The sequence below is a fragment of the Nicotiana tabacum genome, chromosome 12 (genome assembly GCF_000715075.1).
Source record: "Nicotiana tabacum cultivar K326 chromosome 12, ASM71507v2, whole genome shotgun sequence".
Classification (NCBI taxonomy): domain Eukaryota; kingdom Viridiplantae; phylum Streptophyta; class Magnoliopsida; order Solanales; family Solanaceae; genus Nicotiana; species Nicotiana tabacum.
This window is the reverse complement of record NC_134091.1, coordinates 111,051,281-111,074,676: the sequence shown is the minus strand read 5'-3', so window position 1 is coordinate 111,074,676 and position 23,396 is coordinate 111,051,281.

The window sequence follows — 23,396 nt, the reverse complement described above, 5'->3', positions numbered from 1 at the left end:
AAAGCTCGCCTCCCATTAACTCATCCCTCAGCCTCAAGCCGTCACTTCTCACTTCAAAATAGAGAACCCTTCTTCCTCAATCTCAATTCCTCTCATTACTTTGAAAAAGTAGCAGGCATCAAATCCCTGGTTAGTGCTTCTCTTACTTTGAAACTTATTTTTTATTTATAAATTATAAGAGAATGGAGAATTGGAGATGGATGTTATATAATTTTATTTAGGTTTAAAATTTTTGGTTCAAGAATGACGAATCGCCAGTAAAGGCATTCTTGGTAAACCCCAAATCTATTATTCAAATAATTTTATTTAGGTTGAGCTTCTATTTTCTCTGAAATTTAGCGGTCTCTTAATTTTTTGCTATTTAACTTTAAGAATGGCTTCTCATTCTATTTTTCAGATGCTCCAAATTGTTTAAGAATGGTTGTTTAAGAATGGATTCTCTTTATGAATGGTTGTCTCCATGTTTTTCAATTTATGTTTAAGTACAAAAAGAAGTCAATTAAGTATTTTGAGAAGCATTAAATTCAATTATACTGTGCTAGCAACCAACACTATATTTAAAGGTTAGTAAAGATATCAAGTATTAAAATATAATTAAATTATGCAACATAGCCAGAATTTATAAGTACATGTTAGTGAAGATATCAAGTGGTCCTTTTGTAGAGTTGTAGTATTAGTATTCAATAAGTTGTAGTATTTATTTTTATTCTTGATAAAAGGGGTGTGATTGCTCTATTTATATTGTGTTTGTTTGTATTCTTGATAGACTCTTACAAAGGAAAGGTTGCAACAAATGAGAGATGAAGGAGGAAAATCATTAATGGATGAAGTCTCTTTGTTTTGTGCTAAACATGACATTTTGGTGCCCAATATGAAAGAATTCTATATTCCTGGAAAGTCGAAGCGTAGGCCTTCTAGTGTTACTTATTCACATCACTTACGTGTTGAGCTTTTTTATACGGTGATTGATTTGCAACTTCAGGAGCTTAACAGTCGTTTTGATGTTGTTAGTGGTAACTTGCTTCTTGGTATGGCTAGCTTGAATCCGGCTAATTCGTTTGCTAATTTTGATAAGGAAAAAATAGTGACATTGGCCAAGTATTAACCAGATGAGTTTGGTGAATTGAAGCTTCGAGATCTTAGTCACCAACTTGACACTTTCATATTGCACATGAAACATGGTGACCCTAGATTCTCGGATTTGAAAGGAATTGGTGATTTGGCAAAAGCGTTGGTTGAAGAAAATCTTGTGGAGATATATTCACTTGTTTATTTACTTGTGAAGTTGACTCTAATTTTACCTGTCGCGACTGCAACGGTAGAAAGAGCATTCTCATCCATGAAGTACATCAAAGATGAATTGCGTAGTAGTATTGGTGATGCATTTTTAAATGATTGTTTAGTTTATTATTTTAAAAAAAAAGTATTTGCAAATGTAAGCAATGCTGCTATTATTGACCATTTCAGAGTATGAGAACGCGTCGAGTTCAAGTATACGTGGATGATGTACTTTTGTTATATTAGTATCAATTAAAGATATCCTATAATATTGAAGTTTGTATTTTAATTTAAGTTGTGCCTTCTTTAGTTCTCTTTTTGGGACAACAGTAGATTACTGTTTGTATGTCGCGAATTGCTATTAAGGCCACTAAGCTTGTTTTACATTTTAAAGTTTATTCCAGTTTAGTTCATGTGTGCGCAAGGATGTGCAAGATTTTTTTTTTGGAAAACTTATTTTAAAATTTGTGTTCGTAGGTCAATTTGGGAGTATGATGAAGTTGAAGTTTATGTTCGCGGGTCAATTGGGGAGTCTGATGAAATCAAAGCGTAAGCTCTTTTTATTTTATTGTAGTTTTTTGCTTAGCAAGTTTATATTATATAGTGGATCATGCTACTTATTTACTGGTCTATCCTAGAGTTTATATGTATTCTTTTACTGGCTAATGAAGTTTTGGGTAATTCACTCTAATGATAATGGTGCCCCAGTCATACTCAAATCCTGGGTCCGCCTCTACTTCTGGCACGATCAATTGATTCAATGTGTCCCTAAGGGAAACCTCAATATAATGACAAGATCTTTGCTTCCCCTTCTTCACTCTTAGTCATACGGATGACCTGGGATCGATTCCCCCCTCAATGTCTTCTGGGTTGAACATGTCGCACAGGGTTTGCCTAGTGAGATTTACATCTCATGTGTGGTTTGCAGGCTATTACACAGGGGAGGTTTACCCAGTGCGCACAAAGTGCTCACCCCAGAATACTCACCCGAAGGTTAGAGTATGTGGCAGAGGTTGAAGAACAAACGAAAGATATAATGGGTTCTAACTCACTTTGGTATTAGCCTAGCTAACTTAACAAAAAATGATAGAGCGCGTGTTCTTCTTTTGGGAAATTTCTTGCCTCTTGTTATTGCTACTTTATTTCCTGGTTCCTAGGAAGCATGTTGATGATCTTTCTCTCCCTTACTTTCCAGCTTCTTTCCCAGATTAATGGGCATTTATTAACTCTTAGAATCTCAATCTACAAGTGGTACATTCAAAATGTTCTTTTAGCCTTTTAAATTTGGTCTAAATAAGTATCATTAAAGAAACCAAGAAGACATTAATTAAAAAAAATTTAGCATTTCATTTGGTTGGCTACTAGAATTTTTTTCTTATTGGCGGGTCTAATTTTCCGACCTTATAATTTCCTTTTTCATATCCCCTTCCCCTTCAGTATGTATAATAAAATATTTAATTAAAAAAAGAAATTAATTATTCCTTTTCAAATCTATCCTTACTCCGATAAATAACCTAAAAAGTATTTGCAAATAATGATTACCACATCAAAATTTAAGGTCATTAATTCAGTACTTGAAATAGGGAAATAATATTTGATTCGCAAGTGGGTACAAACTAAATAATGTAATGCCCTCCTCAAAGCCTGAAAAGCTATTCTTATCCAAATGGAGTATTAATTTGTGCGCTTCAATAGAGAAAAACGCGCACCTGTCTAATAGGCTGCTGGCATTTTCACGCGGCTATGCGTCATGCCTTATTATTTCTTGATTAAGACTTTAACACCCTCGCACATGAGCCAATATCTATAAATACATACATCCAACACACATCTAAACCATATTATTTTACTCTAAACAACTCCAAGAAAATCAACCCTCAACACAAAATCAACCAAAAATAATGGCAACAACATCAACTTCCTTCCTAATTACTTCTTCTCCAATTCTTCCTTCACTATTCTCACCAAAAAGAAAGTCATCGTCAAGAGTTTCAAGTACAAAGACACTGGCAATGAAAAGAGAAGCCCATGATCGGAATTACTATAACGGTCGTCTTGTAGATGAGAACATGATCGTCCTTCGAAAGAGAATTCATGAGATGAAGATGATCGAGAGGAATTACGAGCCTCCGGCTCAATGGATGGATTGGGAGAAGAGTCTTTACGCAAATTATGACTCAAATATTTGTGAAGCAATGGGATTCTTGCAGTCCAAGTTGATGGATACAAGGCCAAGTTTGGCTTTGGGCATGGTTGTACTCATTGCATTGAGTGTGCCCACTTCAACTGCTTTGGTTTTGTTTCATTTGGTAGAGTTGGCTAAGGAGGTTTTGGCTGGACTTCATATTTCTTAGAGTCCTCACTTTTTCGATCCTTTATATGTACATTGATACTACAAGCATTAACATAACATTCTCTATTCTTTTCATTCTTTATTGTACCGTATTTGGATGTGTAATAAGGTCCTGGTTTGGGCAATGTTATAAATAGAATGGGAATTTTTATCTTTTATACAAAAGAAAAAGATTGTATTTTTTGAGGATTAATTCACAAGTTCCCTGTAACTTCTGGAATAATTTACGCGGAGTACTATCAGTATGTAATACTAGTATTTAATATCCTTTCACGCAAAAAAAAAAAAAAAAAGTAAAGTAGAGAATTTGATAGCAGAGCTGAATAAATTTTTCGGGACTAATTTAAAGATAATTTTTGATTTAAATTTTGTAAGAAAATCATAATTGAAAAAAGGTGGTCATATTGGCACATGAGCTTTGCCCTTTACTTCGGCACGTCCTCTCGCACGATAAATTGATTGAAAGTGTCCCTAAGCGCAACTTCAACAATGACGAGACTCCCCCTTCCCTTCCCTCTCCCCTATTTAATAAAAGAGTGAGATTTGATTAATAGAACAAGAGAAAGATTTTATGAGCTTTGGATTCAAAATTAGTATAATCGACCCTAATTTACTTGAAATTGAGATATATTTGTGTTATCATTTATTTCGTCTCGTTCAGAGGTGGACCCAAGATTTTTACGTGATCGGGGTACAGTATTCTGCTCAACCAGTAAAGACTTTTGATGTTCAAGGTGCCAAATACTTTAAATTATCTATTTTAAAGATATATATATATATATATATATATATATATATATATATATATATATATATAAAAGATTTTTGTCGAAATTTACGAAGTCCGATGATCTCTCGCTTTAACATATAAGTCCGCCTGTCTCTGTTGGTATAAGGTAACATATCCTCAATAAAATTAATCGAGGTATGTAAAAAAAGATAAAAGAAGAAGAAGATGATAATGAGTACCCAACCGAAGATCCTTCTCCCCCTCAGGAGCCGAATCCGAAATTTCTCTCCCTCGCGAGAAGAAGAAGAGGAAGAAGATCTATGTTTATGAGCCGAATCCGAAATTTCTTGTCTCATGCATGTTGTTGCTACTTTATTTCCTGGTTCCTGATTTCTAGGAAACCTCCTGAAGATCTTTCTCTCCCTTACTTTCCAAAATTAATGGGCATTTATTGCTCTTAGAATCTAATATTTAATTGTTCTGTACTATGAATAGTAGACCCTACGTGAAATGACGATGTGACGATGGAAAACAAATAAAGAACTGAAATAGGAAAATAATATTTGACGTCCAAGTGGGTACTAAATAATTTAACGTCCTACTCAAAGCCCGAAATCTCTTATACAAATATATTGTGTGAGTGTTTTGTGTGTATCAATAGGGAAAACACGCACCAATATAACCTAGTTGGCTCATGGCTGCTGGCACTTAATTTCACGCGGCTATGTGTCATTGCCTTATTGCTTAAGACTTTTAAGTATTAATTAACACCCTCGCTGAGCAAATATCTATAAATACATAGATCCACGATACATCTAACCCTCAATATTACTCCATACAACTCCACAATTCAAGACTCATTAATCCTCACCTCAAAATCAACCAAAATGGCAACAACATCAACTTCCTTCCTTACTTCTTTTCCAATTCTTCCTTCACCAAAAAGAAGGTCACCAAGAGCTTCAAGAACTACAACGACCCTTGCAATGAAAACAGAAGGACATGATCATAACTACTATAACGATCGTCTTGTAGATGAAAACATGATAGTCCTTCCAAAGAGAATTCATGAGATGAAGATGATCGAGAGAATTTACGAGAGAAATTGGCAGACGAGTCTTAATTTACGCAAATTATGACTGGAATATTTGTGAAGCAATGGGATTCTTGCAGTCCGAGTTGATGGATACAAGGCCAAGTTTGGCTTTGGGCTTGTTTGCACTCATTGCATTGAGCGTGCCCACTTCAACTGCTGTGGTTTTGTTTCATTTGGTAGAGTTGGCTAAGGTGGTTTTGACCGGATTACATTTTGGATAGTATTTCTTAGAATTCTCACTTCTGTTTTCTTCGTGCCATCTCTTTTCAATTTGAAGATTGTAGTTCTATTCTTTTCATTCTTTATTCAATACTGTATATACTTGGATATGTAAGTTGTGCCTGGTTTTGGCAATGGTTCTCTATTATATATAGAGAGAGAACTTTTTTTCTTTTTTCAAAGATACAGATTGCATTTTTGGAGTATTTGTGTACGGTCAAAACCGACTCTCGGTCATAAAGACTGGTCGAGACGATGACGTCTCGATCGAAGGGTATCCACATGACAAACTCGGACGAATTCCGGAGTAGGGGCGTCGAGTTTCGAGCTATAAGACCGATCGACGGCAAAACTCGGTATCATTATCGAGTCCGTATCCGAATCGAACTACGAGGCAACACCGACCGACACAGACCCCGAATATCGATGCCCCAAGGCAGAATCGAGCTCGAACCAAGACCGGGGATTCGATCTAATACCGAGCTCGAGCCAGTGCCAGGCTCGCAGACAAAAGCCGTTACAACCGCATCAAGGGAGAGAATCTTGGCAGGAATCGAGGAAGAGACAAACCATCATGGGTCCTCCACTATATGCATTATTTTATTATGTTGTTGTAGATAAAGTAGTGACCCTCTATTATAAAAAGGGATATAGACTGCAATAGACCCATCTTCCCCAACATACATTGAGATTTCATGGTGCTCATTCAGTCTTCCTGTTCATTATTCCCACTTTATAGCAAAAATACTTGTATTGTCATTTTTGTATCATAGGAATTTGCATATCCTTAGAACCATACCTAAATTTAACGTTATCCGATTTTAAGGGTAAACAGTTTGGCGCCCACCGTGGAGCTAAGGGTAACAGTGATTGTTTGATATAAATCTACAGTACACTCCAGCTTACAACTTCAAATCAGCAATGGCTCTACCTATCGACCTCGAAGCCGGCCTTCAAGATGAAACCAACAACTTGGCACCCGGGGCCGGAAGGCTACCTAACGACGGCAACGAGTCTCGAATCGAAGAACCCGAAATTCGAGCCGAAGTACCATTGGAAATCAATTCACAAATAGCTCTAGAAGCGAATCAGCGTTCTGAACCGGAAAGAAGCATTCAGGGCGGTGCTCGACCCATAGCCCGAGACACCATAACACAGAGGAAATTGGGGTCAGCTTGCGTATGATTTTCGAAATGCTACAAGCCCAACAAGCAACGATAGCTCAGTTGCAGAGCCAAACTCATATGCAAAGCAGGCCGAACTTCAATCCACTTCTTCGAGAAGTCACCCCCAGAACGGAGCCCGCCGTAGTGAAATCAAACGAGCAAGAATCAGGGACCGCTCCTGAAATTGCTAAATTACTCGAGGAACTCACAAAACAAGTCGAAGCCAACGACAAAAAAATAGAAACATATAATGCTAGGGTCGATCAAATCCCGGGGGCTCCGCCGATGATAAAAGGGCTTGATTCGAAAAAATTTATACAAAAGCCTTTTTCCTCGAGCGCGACCCCAAAACCAATCCCCAAAAAATTCCGTATGCCCGAAATTCCCAAGTATAACGGTACAACCAATCCTAACGAACATGTCACCTCCTACACATGTGCCATCAAAGGCAACGATTTGGAGGACGATGAGATCGAATCTATGTTGTTGAAAAAGTTCGAAGAGACCCTCGCAAAGGGATCAATGATCTGGTACCACAATTTGCCACCAAATTCCATTGATTCTTTTGCCATGTTAGCAGATTCGTTCGTAAAAGCACATGTTTGTGCCATAAAGGTCGCAACAAGGAAATCAGACCTCTTCAAAGTAAAACAAAGGGGTAACGAAATGCTGAGGGAATTCGTATCCCGATCCCAAATGGAACGTATGGATTTGCCACCGGTCACAGACGATTGGGCCGTACAAGCTTTCATCCAAGGGTTGAACGGGTTAAGTTTGACAGCATCATGTCGGCTGAAATAAAATTTGATCAAGTACCCGGTAATAACCTGGGCAGATGTACACAACCGGTACCAATCAAAAATCAGGGTCGAAGATGATCAATTGGGAGCTCTGTATGGACCCGCGCATCAGAACCACACAACCACTAAAAACCAGAGGGAAATCAACAGAGAACAAAGATCGAACAGAGACCGATACCAACCGTACGTCACAGATCGGATGAACAATGGTTCAGCACGTGATACGATTCGGAACAACCGAAGGACTGATCGAGGCAAAATTCTCGGGGACTTATGAGCAAGAGCGGTTTTGATAAATATGTCGATCCTATAGAAGTTCCTCGATTATCGGAATATAACTTCAGTATTGATACATCCGCCATCGTATCAGCCATCAGACGCATCAAAGACACCAGGTGGCCTCGACCCATACAGACCGATCCTTCCCAAAGGAATCCCAATCAAATGTGCGAATATCATGGCACCCATGGCCACAAACGGAAGATTGCAGGCAATTAAGAGAGGAAGTAGCCCGCTTATTTAGCAAAGGACACCTTCGGGAATTTCTGAGTGATAGGGCGAATAACCATTTTAAGAACAAGGACTTCGGCAAGCAAAACGAGCTAGAAGAACCGCAACACGTCATTCACATGATCATCGGCGGCACCGATGCCCCTCAGGGACCGATGCTTAAACGCACTAAAACATCGATTGTGAGGGAAAAGCGATCTCGAACTCAACATTACACACCCATAGGGACTTTGTCCTTCAACGATGAAGATACAGAGAGAATCATCCAACCCCATAATGATGCACTAGTAATATCCGTACTCATGAATAAAACAAAGATTAAGCATGTGTTAATTGATCCAGGTAGCTCGACCAATATCATCAGATCGAGGGTCGTAGAACAGCTCGGCCTGCAAGATCAGGCCGTACCCGCAACTCTGGTTCTAAACGGATTCAATATGGCATGTGAAACCACCAAAGGCGAGATTACCCTACCGATAAACATGGCCGAAACCATCCAGGAAAAAAAGTTGCACATGATCGAAGGCGATATGAGATATAATGCCCTTTTCGGAAGGCCGTGGATCCACAGCATGAGAGCCGTACCCTCGACCCTATACTAGGTCCTCAAATTCCCAACATCGAGAGGTGTGAAAATAGTGTACGGAGAACAATCGGCCGCAAAGGAAATGTTCTCCGTCGAAAAAGCAAAATCAATATCCTCGTCTTCACCGATAAAAGGATCAAGATCAGAAGGAGACACAATCGAAGAGTAGGGTGCCAAATAGCAATCACAGACATCGGCTTTGACCCAGTCAGGTAAGTGGAACATTGAAGAAGCTGATGATCGATGGATCCCTCGATCCTTCGTAACCCCCGATGATTCCGATCCCACCAAATCAATAATTGAAGAACTGGAGCAAATCATACTGATCGAACACTGGCCCGAACGAAAGGTATACCTAGGAACGGGTAGCCCCGAACTCAGGAAGAAACTTATTCGATTTCTTATCGATAACATCGACTGTTTTTCCTGGTCCCATCTAGATATAACAGGGATCCCACCGGACATAACGACGCACCATCTAAGCTTGGACCCTAGGTTCAGACCGATGAAGCAAAAAAGAAGACCCCAGTCCGAGGGAAAGCACGCATTCATAAAGGACGAGGTAACCAAACTTCTCAAGATAGGGTCCATTCGGGAGGTAAAATACCCCGAATGGTTAGCCAATATGGTTGTAGTGCCTAAAAAGGAAAACAAACTTAGAATGTATGTGGACTATAAAGATTTGAACAAAGCATGCCCCAAAGATTCCTTTCCACTTCCCAACATCGATCGCATGATCGATGCCATGGCCGGCCACGAAATCCTCACCTTTCTCGACGCCTATTGCTGGTATAATCAAATTCAGATGAACCTGGACGACCGAGAAAAGACTTCATTTGTGACCCAATATGGAACATATTGTTATAACGTAGCCCTTCGGGCTAAAAAATGCAGGAGCTACTTATCAACGCCTAGTAAATAAAATATTCGAAGAACTAATAGGTAAATCAATGGAAGTCTATATTGATGACATGCTAGTAAAGTCCCTGTGCGCAGAGGACCATTTGGCCCATTTGCAGGAAACGTTCGAGATTCTGAGGAAATACAACATGAAGCTCAACCCCAAAAAATGTGCTTTCGGGGTCGATTCGGGCAAGTTCCTCGGCTTCATGGTGTCAAATCGAGGAATTGAGATTAACCCCGACAAAATCAAGGCCATCGAAGACATTACCATCGTGGATAGCGTGAAAGTTGTACAATGGTTAACGGGAAGAATTGTAGCCTTAGGCCGGTTTATTTCAAGATCATCAAATCGAAGTCACAAATTTTTCTCCCTACTCAAAAAGAAGAACGACTTCGCCTTGACACCAGAATGCCAACGAGCATTACAGGAATTGAAACGATATCTATCGAGCCCACCACTGCTTCACACTCCAAAAACCAGCGAAAAACTATACTTATACTTGGCGGTATCGGAAGTCGCCGTAAGCAGTGTCCTAGTTCGAGAGGAACAAGGTACGCAATTTCCCGTTTATTACGTAAGTCGGACCATAGAAGAAGCGGAAACTAGGTATCCGCACTTAGAAAAATTGGCACTTGCACTAGTAAGCCCCTCCAGAAAGTTGAGGCCGTACTTTCAGTGTCACCCCATAAGCGTATTAACCACCTGCCCACTCCGTGATATTTTACATAGGCCCGAACTATCAGGTCGATTGACCAAATAGGCCATCGAACTCAGCGGGTACGATATCGAATATCAACCCTGTACGGCCATCAAGTCTCAAATTTTAGCAGACTTCGTGGTCGACTTCACGCCAACCCTCGTACCCGAAATCGAAAAAGAACTCATTTTGAAATCAGGTATATCGTCAAGGGTATGGACCCTTTTTACGGACGAGGCTTCGAATGTAAAGGGGTCCGGGCTAGGCATAGTTTTGAAACCCCCCACGGGTAACATTATTAGGCAAGCTATTAAAACTATCAGGTTAACTAACAACGAGGCCGAGTATGAAGCCATGATTGCAGGTCTCGAACTAGCTAGAAACTTGAGAGCAGAAGTCATTGAGGCGCATTGTTACTCTTTGCTGGTGGTGAGTCAAGTAAACAAAACCTTCGAAGTCCGAGAAGGTAGGATGCAAAGGTATTTGGACAGACTGCTTATCACTTTGCACCATTTCAAACAATGGACTCTACGGCATGTTCCACGAGAACGAAAAAATGAGGCCGATGCTCTTACTAATTTGGGATCGTCGGTCGAGGTAGATGATTTGAGCTCGGGGACTGTCGTTCAACTTTCAATATCAGTAATCAAAGATGGGCACGCCGAGATAAATTCTACTAGCTTAACCTGTAATGGGAGAAACAAGTATATTGATTACTTAAAAAATTGAAAGCTCCCATCAGACCATAAAGATTCCAGGACCCTACGGACTAAAGCTGCTCGATTTACGTTGGCCACTGATGGAACATTATATCGAAGGACCTACGATGGACCGATGGTAGTATGCTTAGGTCTGGGAGATACCAATTACATCCTCCGGGAAGTGCACTTGTGGGAATCACTCCGGTGCCGACACATTAGTTCAAAAAGTGATCAGAGCGGGGTACTATTGGATCGATATGAGCAAAGATGCGAAAGAATTTGTTCGTAAATGTGATAAATATCAAAGGTTTGCGCCAATGATATATCAACCCGGAGAGCAACTTCACTCGGTCCTATCCCTATGGCCGTTCATGAAATGGGGAATGGACATCGTTGGCCCACTTCTATCGACCCTAGGTAAAGCCAAATTCATTTTATTTATGACTGACTATTTTTCTAAATGGGTTGAAGCGCAGGCGTTCGAGAAAATAAGAGAGAAGGAAGTTATAGACTTTATTTGGGATCATATCATATGCCGATTCGGGATACCCGCCGAAAATAGTATGTGACAGTGGGAAGCAATTCGTTGGCAGCAAAGTCACAAAATTCTTCGAAGATCACAAAATAAGAAGGATACTATCAACGCCACACCACCCCAGTGGGAACGGAAAGGCCGAATCAACAAACAAGACTATTCTTCAAAACTTGAAGAAGAGGTTGAACAACGCCAAGGGAAAATGGAGAGAAATCCTGCCCGATGTCCTTTGGGCATACCGGACAACGTCAAAATCCAGTACGGGGGCGACCCCATTCTCCTTAGTATATGGTTCTGAAGCATTGATACCGGTCGAAGTCGGTGAACCTAGTCCCAGATTTTGATTCATGACGGAAAAATCAAATAACGAGGCTATGAACACCAGCCTTGAATTATCAGACGAAGGACGAGAAACTACCCTCAAGCGATTGGCCGCCCAAAAGCAACGAATCGAAAGGTATTATAATCGAAGAACTAAGCTTCTCCATTTAAAACCCGGGGACTTAGTGTTAAGAAAAGTCACAGTCAATACCCGGAATCCAAACGAAGGAAAATTAGGACCAAATTGGGAGGGACCATATCATGTGCTCGAGGACGTCGGTAAAGGATCATACTGGCTCGGCATCATAAACGGCAAACATCTATCAAGCAATTGGAATGTATCACATCTAAAATGGTACTACTGCTAAGGTACGACCTTTCCATATTCATTTAAATGATCCATGCAGAAAGTCCGGACAAGAGCTGAGGTGGATCTATCGCTTTAAAGAACGTGTTGCACTCTTTTTCCCTTAGACCGGTTTTATCCCAAATGGGTTTTTCAGCAAGGTTTTTTAATGAGGCAATCATCGATCGTGCTGCACTTTTAACAGTATCCGAGGCCTCTTTCCAATCGACCTCGAATACCAGGGGGCATCAGGCCCTCAAATACATTAAGTTCAGATGCAAGAAAGTCATTTCACAATAATAGGGTTCCAACAAGAAAAATTGTAAGAGCCAAATGGTCAAAACGAACCATGCTCATGTAGATTGGCCCGAACATAGGCGTAAAACATGAACACATGTACAATGAATTGAGATTTATTGTGCAGCCAGAATTAAGATTCACTCAACTACTAAGCCTACGGGCTACGTTTATTTTGAGTTCGAGCAAGCACTCACTCGACCATTACGCCTACGGGCTACAATATCTCGAGTTCGAAATATCCACTCGACTATTAAGCTTACGGGCTACCTTTATCTCGAGTACGAACCACTCACTCGACCATTGCGCCTACGGGCTACCTTTATCTCGAGTTCGAAACATTCACTCGACTATTAAGCCTACGGGCCACATTATCTCGAGTTTGATATATTCACTCGACTATTAAGCCTACGGGCTACCTTTATCTCGAGTTCGAAACATTCACTCAACTATTAAGCCTACGGGCCACATTATCTCGAGTTCGATACATTCACTCGACTATTAAGCCTACGGGCTACCTTTATCTCGAGTTCGAAACACTCACTCAACCATTGCGCCTACGGGCTACCTTTATCTCGAGTTCGAAATATTCACTCGACTATTAAGCCTACGGGCCACATTATCTCGAGTTCGATACATTCACTCGACCGTTGCGCCTACGGGCAACCTTTATCTCGAGTTCGAAACATTCACTCGACTATTAAGCCTACGGGCCACATTATCTCGAGTTCGATACACTCACTCGACCATTGCGCCTATGGGCTACCTTTATCTCGAGTTCGAAATATTCACTCGACTATTAAGCCTACGGGCCACATTATCTCGAGTTCGATACATTCACTCGACTATTAAGCCTACGGGATACCTTTATCCCGAGTTCGAAATAATCACTCGACTATTAAGCCTACGGGCTACCTTTATCTCGAGTTCAAAACATTCACTCGACTATTAAGCCTACGGGCCACATTATCTCGAGTTCGAAACATTCACTCGACTATTAAGCCTACGGGCTACCTTTATCTAGAGTTCGAAATAATCACTCGAATATTAAGCTTACGGGCTACTGTTATTTCAAATTCGAGCAAGAACTCACTCGACCATTACGCCTACGGGCTACAATATTTCAAGTTTGAAACATTCACTCGAATATAAAGCCTACGGGCTATGTTTATTCCGAGTTCGAGCAAACTCTCACTCGACCACTATGCCTACGGGCTACATTATCTCGAGTTCAAAACATTCACTCGACTGCTAATAAGCTACTTTTATTCTGAGTTTACATTAACTCAACCATTACATTACACCTACGGATTATGTTCCTTCAGTGTTTGAATCATCGACTCAACAAGCAAACCTAGGGGCTACAAATCTGATATATATATATATATATATATATATATATATATATATATATATATATATATATATATATATATATATATATATATATATATATATATATATATATATATATATATATATATATATATATATATATATATATATATATATATATATATATATATATATATATATATATATATATATATATATATATATATATATAATTAGAAACTAAGCTTCCTAGTCGAGCTCTTCCCCGTCCTCGGATCCGCTTTTGCTACCATCATCATCATCATCGTCATCAGAAGCCAAGGCTTCAGCTTCCGCTTCGAGCTCTTTTGCCTTTATTACCTCATTGGTAAGGTCGAAACCTCGAGCGTGTATCTCCTCGAGGGTCTCCCTCCGAGACCTACACTTAGCAAGTTCAGCAACCCAATGAGCTCGAGCATCGGTGGTCTTCGCCGCTTCCCGGGCCTCCATCTGAGCAGCCTCAGCATCAGCCCGATATACAGCAATGGACTTATCCGCCAAGACTTTCGACGACTCAACCTCCGCCTTAGCATCAGCAAGTCTTGTTTCAAGCTCATCGATCTTCTTAGCTTGAACCGACCCCTTTTGCTTGACACTTAGAAGTTGAACGTCAGTCGATAATAATTTTGTTGAGATGGTTTCTTTTTCCGCTGCCAGGTGGTCGATGGTCTCCTTCCACCGATTGCATTCAGCGCGAATTTGATCGACTTCTTCTCGAAGTAACCCGATCTTTTTGATCTTGTGCTGCAACTGAGACAACGAAGGGTTAACTTCCACAGTTGAGTCAGACCCATACTTTAACAGAACGAGGCTCACCTGCTTATCGAGATCGACCCCTTCTTCACGGACCTTAGCCAAATCCGTTTGGAGATCCTTTATAGCCTCGTCCTTTTGGCTGCAAAGAAGCCACATGGGCCTCTCTCACTTGAGACCTTCTGGAGCTCGGCCTCACACTAGCTAAGATCGACTCGAAACCTACTAATGGCCTGCACAGTAAGAAATAGGAATCAAGTATGGAAAAGAACAAAGAAACCAAGTGTGGAAGAATCATTACCCGAGTAATGAAACGATGGGCCTTCTCTAATAAAAGAGAAGCGTCACCGATATCAGAACCATCATCGACTCCAGTAAAACAATCCCTAAAAGGATCCCCTGCATCAGAGCCTACGCCGATATCGGGAGTCTTCAACTCTCGAGCTTCCTTCAACGCCTCCTCAGAAAAATATGGAAGAGAAGGCGAATGACCCATTGTCATAGCCCCGAGCAAATCACTCGGAGTACTCCGGTCGAGACTCAGGTCTTCGGAACCAACCCCGATAGGCACAGCCGCCATCGGCTCGGGAGCTCTAGCAACCTCGATGGCCTCCGTAGATCGGATTACCAAAGCCGATGAACTATCTTCTTCTTCTTCTTCTCTCAGTCGTTGGACCGAGTCAATCGAAAGGGCAATTGCTTTTCTCCTCACCCTTCGACTTTTGGGCTTGGGGTCCTCTAACCGAGAGGAAGCTCTTCGCTTCTTATCTTTCCCCTGTTTGAGGATCAGGGACTTGTTTCCTTCTTCACCGATCGAAGGCCTCAAAGCGGCATCTCGGGTTACGCCTGCACAAAAGGAAATCGGTAACAAATAAAATGCAAAGAATACTTCGAAGGAAACAAGAAGCAAACCTCACCATGGTTCTTAGCCTCCCATCTGCCTTTTGCCAAATCACGCCAAGCGCACTCGACATAAGAGGAGGCCGAGGCTAACTTCCGAACCCAGTCCTCGAGGTCAGGCACCGCTTGTGGCATCCAAGGGGCAACTGGACATCAAGGAAGGATATCAGGAAAAATCGGAAAAAGACATGAAAAGTAAACAAGTATCACTTACGGTCAAAATTCCATTCTTTAGGGAACGACATCTTCTCCTCCGGAATAAGATCACGGGTCCTCACTCGAATATAACGACCCATCCAACCCCGATCCTTGTCTTCATCGATGCTCGACATCAAAGCCTTCGATGCTCGACGATGAAGTCTAATTAGTCCTCGAAAAATCTGAGGCCGGTACAGTCGTATGAGGTGGTTCAGAGAAAAATCCAACCCCCCGGCTTTGATAGAGAAGAAGCGCAACAAGATCACTATACGCCATAAAGAAGGATGAATTTGGCAAAGGGTGACCTGATATCTTTTGCAGAAATCAATAATCACCGGGTCGACGGGTCCCAATGTAAAGGGATAAGTATAAACACTTAAAAACTCATCCACATAAGTGGTGATTCTCTCATCGGAGGATGGAATTTGCAACACAACCTCGGAACCCCAGTTGCAGTCTTTTATGACGGCCTCGAGGTGATCCTCCGTTATAGAGCACGTATATATCGATACGTGCTCACATCGACCCGGAACGGATGAAGAGTGACTAAGCTTGGATAAGTATAAACACTTAAAAACTCATCCACATAAGTGGTGATTCTCCACTTTAAAATTGGTCTTCAAAGTGCACGGGCCAGGAACATAGTCATGAACGGACGGCTCCACCGGCGCCTTATCATCAAACGGTCGTGAGGAAGAAGCTTTCTCCTTCTGAGGCATGATTTTGGAAGTTTTCGCCATTGATATGAGAGGAAAGAGTGCAAAGGAAGGTAAAAGAATGGACAGCACCAAAACTCTGGTATGGGCGGCCCTGAAGCAGCGAAATAGAGAGGATAAATAAGAGAATTTGGAAGAAGCGAAGGCGCAAAAGTGGTAAAGGTTGTATGGAAAGACTATTTATAGGCTAAGGCATGACGATTCGGTATTAGCGGTGGCCGACCACCGTCTGACACACATTAAAAGCCTCAAAAAAATCGAGCCGATGGGACAGTTATCGCATACGTCATGATCGGGGTCGATAAAAACGTCGGCATAAATTTGATCGAGCCGTAGAGAAATCATATCGTTTCTCGCCAAATCCTTTCCGAGAAATGAGGGGACTATCTGTGTACGGTCAAAACCGATTCTCGGTCATAAAGACTAGTCGAGACGATGATGTCTCGATCGAAGGGTATCCACATGACAAACTCGGACGAATTCCGGAGTAGGGGCGTCGAGTTTCGAGCTATAAGACCGATCGACGGTAAAACTCGGTATCATTATCGAGCCCATATCCGAATCGAACTACGAGATAACACCGACCGACACAGGCCCCGAATATCGATGCCCCAAGGCAGAATCGAGCTTGAACCAAGACCGGGGGTTCGATCTAATACCGAGCTCGAGCCAGTGCCAAGCTCGCAGACAAAAGCCGTTACAACCGCACCAAGGGAGAGAATCTTGGCAGGAATCGAGGAAGAGACAAACCATCATGGGTCCTCCACTATATGCATTATTTTATTATGTTGTTATAGATAAAGTAGTGACTCTCTATTATAAAAAGGGACATACACTGCAATAGATCCATCTCCCCAACATACATTGAGATTTCACGGTGCTCATTTAGTCTTCCTGTTCATTATTCCCATTTTATAGCAAAAATATTTGTATTGTCATTTTTGTATCATAGGAATTTGCGTATCCTTAGAACCATACCTAAATTTAACGTTATCCGATTTTAAGGGTAAACGGTATTAGTTTCTTGTTCCTTTAACTTCTGGAATGATTAATAGTACTGTCATTTGCATATTACTAAATATTGGGAACGCATACTAAAAGTCTCCAAGACAATAAATGTAAATTGAATTCACATATGTTTCCGAATATGATGTGGGGGGGGGGGGGGGGGGGATCAATACACAGACACACAAAAGAACTCTCACCTGTCATATTATATAACGGTGCCTCGCAGTGCCGGCTCGACTCCCAAATATAGGAGGCCACAAAATTTACCCCTTTTGTTATATGTTTGTAAATTGTAAAATAATTACTACTAATAGGTATGATTAATTATATGAATTGTTTTTCGATCATTTACTGGTTAATTGCCAACTTACAAGCAATCAATTGTCAAATAGTTACATAATTTATGTTATTTTTTAATAGATGTGCTTGTTGTAAACTTGTAATAAATATGAATATAAGTGGTGGACAAATTAAATATACGGTCACTTTATACTTATTTTACTCTAATTTGAATCACTTTTGTTTACAATTTTAGTTTGTATAATTTTTTCTTTTCAGGTTACTTTAGACACGTTTCCAGTAAATTAGGTCGTGAAAAAGTCCAAATTAGATTATAAGTATATATCACATGATCGTTGCTTTGGAAGGCCGTGATCAAAATTATAATTAAAAAATCTTATTTAAGAACAAAATTTCAATAAAGATTAAGTGGATTGGTTACATTATTAATTGGAAAAACAATTTGCTCTATAAAAATTTATCATAAAAAAATAATTAGCAATTTTGCATCTGAAAAAGCTAAAAAATAACTTTAAAAAGAAAAATATGAGAATTTTATTAAATACGTTTAAGGCCTCATGTTAAGATATGGCTTTAGGCCACCTACTCTATTGAGTCGCCTCTGGTCCCGGAGAGTTTGGGTCAACCTATGAACGTTGTAACGAAGAATTCTTATTTATTTAATTTAGGGGTCAGTTTGGTAGGATGTATTAGAAAAAATAGTATATATATTAACTTTGGTATTATTAGTTTCTTGTTTGGTACCTTATTAGTTATACACTATACTCAATACTATTTTACACATGAATAAGCATTTATAAAGACAGAACTACCCTTTCAAAACCTTCCAAAGAATGTGAAGGGTATTTTTGTAAATAAATAATTTTAAAAAAAATATACAGTGCATGTTATTTTTAATACACCTTACCAAATAGTCGATAAGAAATAATAATCCCAGCATAACTAATTTCAATATTACTAATACACCATATTCAGTACTATGCTTATACACCCTACCAAACGACCCCTTACAGCTTGTTAGGGTGGATGTTATGTGTCGTTTCATAATATATCGTATAGTATTGTATTGTATTGTATTTTACTGTATCGTTTTAACATATACAAATATGTTTGGATAGATTGTATTGTTTGTCGTCGTTTCATGATGTCATGCACCAACAATATGATGAATAAACTTGCAATATTATAAAGAAAAAGTTAGGTACGAGGTAATATTATTATATAAAAAGGTAGGGTAAAGGATAAAATAGGATTTTTTAATAATAGAAAAGAGCAAGATGAGAGAAAAAAAATAAGGAAAAGACGCGACCACACCAAATCGGTCGTTCCATAGAGTGACATTTTTCGTTGTTACATAACGACGGATTTAACGATACGATACGATAAAGTTTAGTAACATCAAAACAAACATTGTATTTAAAGTAACAATACGATACAATACAATATAAAACAACCATCCAAACAAGTTGTTAGTGTAAATATGGTTGTAGCGAGTATTAGTAATTATTTACCTTGCAAATAGTAGATAGTTTGATAAATATTGGTATTAGGATAAGAGAAAATATTCATTTATATCAAGTGCGTAACTTGTTTTACACATGAAGTTTATCATCCAACTACGATACTTAACGTATAATTTATTTTAAATTTATCATTTATTATAGTAATAAATAATATAATTTGATGCCATTGAGATTTTTCCGAGAACCCATGTATAATCATATACAGCCAGCATATATACTATTACAAGAATCACCTCTTTTTTTTCGCAATTCTTAATTTAATCCGCGTACTCGATAACATCTCTACCTTCACTTACCAATCTTTGAAATGTCGCAGAGACTATAATTTCATTTTTCTCGAGAAAATAAAAATGAATAATAAAAGTAGAATACATAACCATCTAGTGAAATCCTAGTACTATCCGAAACTATCCGTACAAAAGTAATTTCTCTATTTTATTTTAATTTATGTGGTAATATTTCCTTTTTAGTTTCAAAAAGTATAATAGCTTTCTAAATTTAAAAATAATTAAACTCAAACTTTTTATTTACTCTTGATGAGAAATTATTATATCCATACAAATATTTATGAGTTGTTTTAGACCATAAATATTTTAAAAAAAATTATTTCTTTCTTAAATTCTATGCCGGTTTAAAATTAATCACATAAACTAGAACATAGTGAATAATTAGCTAATTTTTCTATATTGAAAAACTAATTCACAGTTGTAGTATGAAACTTAAATTGTTTACGATTTGATATTCGATAGTTTATTTAAGTCATGTATAAATAAGAATTGTAGTCATAATTATATAGGAATATGTTTTGCTATTTCTAGTTAAAACAAGTCTCGGACTATTATAAATAGAGGTATTTATAGCTTATTTTATGTATATAGAGATTTGTGGAGAAGTATGAGATTCGTGGAGAACTTAAATAAAATATTTTCCTTCAAAATTAATATCAGAGTCTCTACGATCTTGGGAATCACTACAAGAAAAGTGGCATTTACATGGGGATTTGTTTAGGGATTATAATGAAAAATTTGCAGGTAAAATATTTACATGGGAATTTTCATGCAAACAGGAATATGCATGAATAAAGGTCGTGGGTAACTATTACCTGTAAATTTTAAATTCACAAGGTACGTTACTTGGGAATAAATTGGATGCATGTCCATTACCTAGGGATGTTAAATCCGTATGTAAGTTACTTGCAGATATTTTCGCAAGAAATACCAAAATATCATAAATAAATTTTGGTAAAGAATTGTAAAAGAAAGGAGTTTTCCTAGGTATCTTCATGGACAAATATTTGCATGTAATTCCGCAACGAAACCTCCAAGTAAATTTGCAGAAAATAATTATTTATCCTAAAATTGAATAACAATTGGATTTATACGCAGTTTTAAGAATACGTGAAATAACTTGATACAAATTGGAAGAATAGATTAATATTGAAATTAATGAGAAGAAAATAAATGCAAACCACACAGATTGGAAAGCCTTAACCTTGAAGGTTGGTCACTCCCAAGTCAAGAAATGACTCAATCGATGTCAGAATAAAAATACAAGATAATAAGAACTAGAAATAACACTGTATTGCTTTAGGATGCGTCTTTTTTTTTTTTTTGCCTTTACAAATGATCAGACTTCACTTTATATAGTAGGGGAGCCCTACTCTTGATACAATTCTATAAAAGGTAAAAATATCTCATGATTTGATAATTAATCGGCCTCTCCTCGATACATGCCGAGATTTTTACCGTGATCTCCAACTGATTGCGGATATTTCGGCCTTCCGTTATTTGGCTCGATAAAGTTCCCTCGATCTTGTTCAGTCCTGGAGTCACGAGCTCAATATTTTAAATTCGTGCCTTGGTTCGATATAACCCGGGGTCGAGCTTCACCCGTCACGTTTCAGTCTCGACTGGTCATATAATAGATGAACCTGATATCGACTGTATATAGATAGTCCCCTTATTTTTCGGAGAAAAGACAACGAGAAACGATATGAACTTTAGATCCTTACTTCAATAAATCATGACGTAAGCGACAAAAGGTAACTGAAACGTCCCGTCGGTAAAGTCCTCAAGGCATTAAATGTCTGTCAGTTATTGGTCCGCCACTACGGGTTTTGAACCACCGTTTGCAAACTATAAATACTTCATCCTTCTATCCATTAGAACTTTTACATTCACACGTTTGTTCTTGTGCATTTAAGAGAATATTTTATCACATTCTTCCTCAGGTTTTCTTGTTCAAGTTTCCTTTATAATTTTCTGAAAATTTTCACAACTATCCGCCAATTACGCCCTCTCTTTCATCAGTAGCATCTCTTCACCCTTACTCAAAAGCAATGCCAAAGACTTCTAAATATGTTCCTCAATAGGAAACTCCCTCTTCCTTGAGACCGTCTGAAGAGGAAAAGGCTTCGTCTACTGTTGTCGAGGAAACGACACCGGAACCCCCTCAACTACGTTCGTTCCTGCTGGGTGCCCGACTAGGGCCTACTTCAAGATCGAGAAAACCCCTTCCGTACTGGGTCGATGCGATCAAGTCTCGAGGTATATATGCTCCATCACTAACGATATCCTCCCCAAAGTCAAGAAAGATTGTAATTAGGCCGGTAAACACGTGGTGGTGCCTATGCCCGAGGAATCAATCACTACCCACGCGGAGGGCTTTCTATGTGTTTACACTTATCTCTTCACGTTGGGCCCTCTAGATCCAGTTATCATAGCCTTTTGCAAAAGGTATGAAGTGACGCTCGGGCAGATTAATCCTTCATTTTGGAGGATTGTTATTCTGCTTCGTTTCTTCGTGAGCAAGCTTGAGAAGTGCCCCTTCACCATCGACCATCTCATGCGTCTCTACAGTCCCCGACTCTACCGAGGGGGATTGATAAAGCTTGCCCATCGGGCTACTAAGACCCCATTCTCGAGCATAGATGAGGAACAAGACCGAGGCTAGTTGGGCATTTTCATTCGATTGAAGACCTCGGATCTAATTTCGACCGATGAAATGCCATTTCCCGATAGATGGAACATGAAACGTAAGTATAACTTCACTTTTAAGATTTTGCTTATTGTTTTTCCCTTTCCTCTCACCTAATCGATGTTTTGTGGTGCAGATATCGCTCGAATGCCGGATGTAGTTCCCCGACTCGAGGAGTGGGTCGAGGGCATCGTAACAAAGAAGCCCTATTTCGAGCGTGCGTGGCGCAAAATTTCAAAGGGCCGGTGGGAGGCCCGTTCTCACGGTAAGATTCTTCCCTAGAACTAACATCACTTGGGTTTCTTTCCAAGCTTAGTCACTCTTTATATTTGTAGGCCTTGGGAAGGATGTTGTGATGAGGCCCCCACCCGTAGATGAAATCGTCCTCCCCAATATCCCGCTCCGAAGCAGGATAATGAGAAGAAAAGAAAATGTACTCTGAGTTCCCCGAACACAGAGAAGCAGAAATCGAAAAAGAGGCAGGCGCGAGAAAGACGCCCTCCCATCGTAGAGAGGTCAGGCCTCCTTGCCCTAAACTAGGGAGGTCGATAAGGAGACCATGTCCGACACTATTCGGGAAAAGGAAAGTGCCCTGAAAGATGCGTTTGGGGTGATTGATATCTTTGGGTACCTTTTATTCTCCGACTCCATGAACAACGAGGCCGGTATGCTAAAAGAGCGCTCACATGAGGGGCCTCAAGGGGCAAAAGATCTCAATAACTTCTTCGATGGCTTAGAATATACCGCCTCGGAGGACGTCACCAGATTCAGTGACATACCGGTGCCATGAAAGCACAATTTTCGGGAGCCAGTGGGTCTTCTTCGAGTTCGAAGTTAGTGGATTGGTTCCCGTCTTCGAGTGCTGATCCTAAGCGAAAGCGGTCAATAATTATTTCTATCCCGAAGGACACCCGGGTTCTCTCCGCCCCCGTGGGGGTTGATAGATATCTTCGGTGCTTGGTGATCGAAGAGGACCAGGCCAATATGGACAAGGTGGAAGCGTCCTGACGGTTCAATGAAGCTCAACATGCATTGAATCGGGTAACTTCGAGTGCCTCTTTACTTAGTTCTTTATATTTTTATAAATAATCGTAACACTTTTCCCTATA